At 41.0% G+C, this 3,136-nt stretch overlaps 1 pseudogene; it reads left to right on the top strand.

The window, feature by feature from the left end:
- Positions 1-245: 245 nt before the first annotated feature.
- Slc25a4-ps1 (solute carrier family 25 member 4, pseudogene 1) lies at positions 246-872 on the top strand (annotated as a pseudogene).
- Positions 873-3,136: the final 2,264 nt, after the last annotated feature.

The following is a 3,136-nucleotide window of genomic DNA, read 5'->3' on the forward strand; positions in this document are numbered from 1 at the left end:
CATGTTTCTCTCCATTTAGTTTAATGTTAGCAACTGGTTTGCTGTATATGGCTTTTACTATGTTTAGGTATGGCTCCTTCAACTTTTGCAATCTTCCTCCAGTAGTTAGGTGTCCCATGTACATAATATCAGCCCGTTCCCTTCTTGTTGTTGTGCAGGGACAGAGACAGGGTGGCTGTGCTTGGCTGGTATAGGCAACAGCAAAATAACAGCTCCTTGCAGGCTGTGTGCCCCCAGCTTTCAGCATGGGTGATCAGGCTTAGAGCTTCCTTAAGTACTTCCTGGCTCGTGGCATAGACTCTGCCTTCTCAAAGACCATGGTAGCCCTGATTAGGGAGGGTCAAATACTTGCTGTTGTTCCCCAAGGAGCAGGGCTTTCTCTCCTGGAGGGGTAATCTGGCCAATGTGATCCTTTACTTCTCCACCCAAACTCTTAACCTTGCCTTCAAGGACAAGTACAAGCAGATCTTCCTGGGAGTCGTAGATCATCATAAGCAGTTTTGGTGTTATTTTTCTGGTAACCTGGCCTCTGATGGGGCAGCTGGGGCCATTTCCTTCTGCTTAGTCTACTGAGCAAGGGAGCCTTCCCAGCATGAGTTCAATGGGCTAGGCTACTATCTCACCAAGATCTTCAAGTCTGGTGACCTGAAGGGTCTCTCCCAAGGTTTCACTGTCTCTGTCTAGGGCATCATCATCTATAGAACTGCCTACTTCAAAATCTATGGCACTGCCAAAGGGATGCTGCAAATTAGACCCCAAGGATGTGCACATTATTGTGAGCTTGATGATTGCCCAGAGTGGGACAGCGGTGGCAAGGCTGGTCCTATCCATTTGACCCTATCACTATTAGTGATATGGTGCTATGCTTGTAAACAGGAGCATGTTTTCTTATGAGAGGCTCCACCCAAAAGCTGACTCAGACAGATACAGATACCCACAGTCAAACAGTGGATGGAGCTTGGGGACTTTAATGGAAGAATAGAAAGGAAGATAGAAATTCCACAGGAAGATCAACAAAATCAACTAGCCTGGATCCTTTGGGCTCTCAGAGACTGAATCATCAACCAAAGAACATACACAGGCTGGACCTAGGCCTCCCTGCTCATACGTAGCAGATGTGCAGCTTGACCTTCACGTGGGTTCTAAATAACTGGAGAAGAGAAGGCTATCCCAAAAGCTGTTGCCTGTCTAAGTGATATGTTATTCCAGAAAGCTGCCTTGTCTGGCCTCAGTGGAAGAGTAGGCACCTAGACTCACAGAGACTTCAGATGGCAGGGTTGGAGAATACCCTGGGGTGCATCAAACCTCTCAAATGAGAAGGGAATTGGGAATGGGGAAAGGATTGGGGGAGGTTGTGAGCAGGAATGGGGCAGTGAGTGGGATATAAAGTGCATAAGTGAAAAAAAATGAAATTAAAATAACATAAAACAAATACAAACAAAATGACCCAACATACAGAAAGGAAATCATGCCTGTTACATCTCCATGGGGCTAGTGTCTTAATAAACATTAGAAAATATCATCTACCACTTTGTTAGAATAGCATGATTTACATTTTAAGTCTTATCCTTGTACCCACAGATAAGTGTGGCTACTAATCCTCATCAATAAAGCCTGTCATTCCGACACACTGAGACAGACCATCACAGAAAACAACTGACAAACTGTAGATATCAACATATCATGGGAAGTCCAGTCCAACAAGTTCATCTACATCATAACTCCCACAGCTATGGTTCAGGGAGCCTGTAGAAAAGGAGATGGAAAGGTTAGGAGTCAGAGTACCAGGGAGTCTGCTGTGATATAGTCTTTTCTAGAAATGTCTGCATAAACAATACCAGATAATGGCAATATCATGGACTTGTTACTATGGAATAGGGAAAGTTTTACAGGGTCCCACCACTACACAATGAATGATACTTAATAACTCTGGGAGAATAGTTATTACCCACTCCCAGGGATAAACCTGTTATTGCTTGTTAAATGCTGAGTGGGAAACCCTGAAACAATATGCAGACAAATAAAAAAATGGATTCAGCAAGATATATATATATATATATATATATATGTATATATATGCATTTGTTCTTTCAAATAAATATGTATATGCATATATACCAATAATAATCAAAGAAACAGAGTATCCATTTGAGGCATGAAGGACATGGAAACGGTTCATGGGAGGGCATTTGGAAGGGGCTGGGGGAGAAAGGTAAAAAGGAAAAATGATGTACTTCTTTTTTAATTAAAGTATAATTTAAAAAAACAAAAGAGGAAGGAAGAAAGAAAGGAAAATAAAATTAAAGCCTTATTAACTTAGTATGGTATACTTATAGTCACAGTACTTAAGAGGCTAAGGAATCCTAATTTCAAGGTAACTTTTAGTTACCCACAGAGTTCAAGACCAGACTAAGCTGCATAAAGGTTCATTGTTTGTGCAGTAATAATTAATAGTTAGTTGGATAAAACTACTTGTGGCAGGATCATGAGGTCCAGAGTTTGAATTCACTGCAACATGTAAAAGCCAATTGTGACACTCATGATTCTAACTCCTGTGTGGTGGATAGAGTATTGCTAGAAATTGCAGAAAACAAGCTTAATCCCAGATTCAGTGAGAAGTCCGTCTCAAAGTAATAAGCCAGAGAATGATCAGGCAGGACATTCGGAAGTAGGTGGCTTTTATCATCTATGTGATGAAAAGGGATATCAACTGCAGAATCTCTGGCTACTCACAAATGTTCTTTGTATGGTCAAGGACAACCTATCCTGCTAAGAAGAGAAATACACAAAACCAGGCAGTAGGACACTTGTGACACACCAAATCAATGCATTAAAACCTAAGCATTAAAACCACAGGCTATGCTTTGGAAATTCTGGTTAGTATACATGGGTAAAGAAAGGTTAGTTGATATGCTACAAGATTGTTTTAAATGGGTTAAAAACCTTTCAATGGTGGAAACATGACCTTCTGATCTGCTCCAAAGATTAAACAATTTTATACCATTTTCTCCCCCATTAAGAGTTAACTCAGTTGATCATCAGACTCGGAGACCAGCATTCAGGAAAGCTGACTCACCTGATGAAATGCTGAGATGATAGATGGATAATTTTCACTTAGATGAGAAAATGTACTTTC

This window comes from Rattus norvegicus, chromosome 5 (genome assembly GCF_036323735.1).
Source record: "Rattus norvegicus strain BN/NHsdMcwi chromosome 5, GRCr8, whole genome shotgun sequence".
In the NCBI taxonomy this organism is placed as follows: domain Eukaryota; kingdom Metazoa; phylum Chordata; class Mammalia; order Rodentia; family Muridae; genus Rattus; species Rattus norvegicus.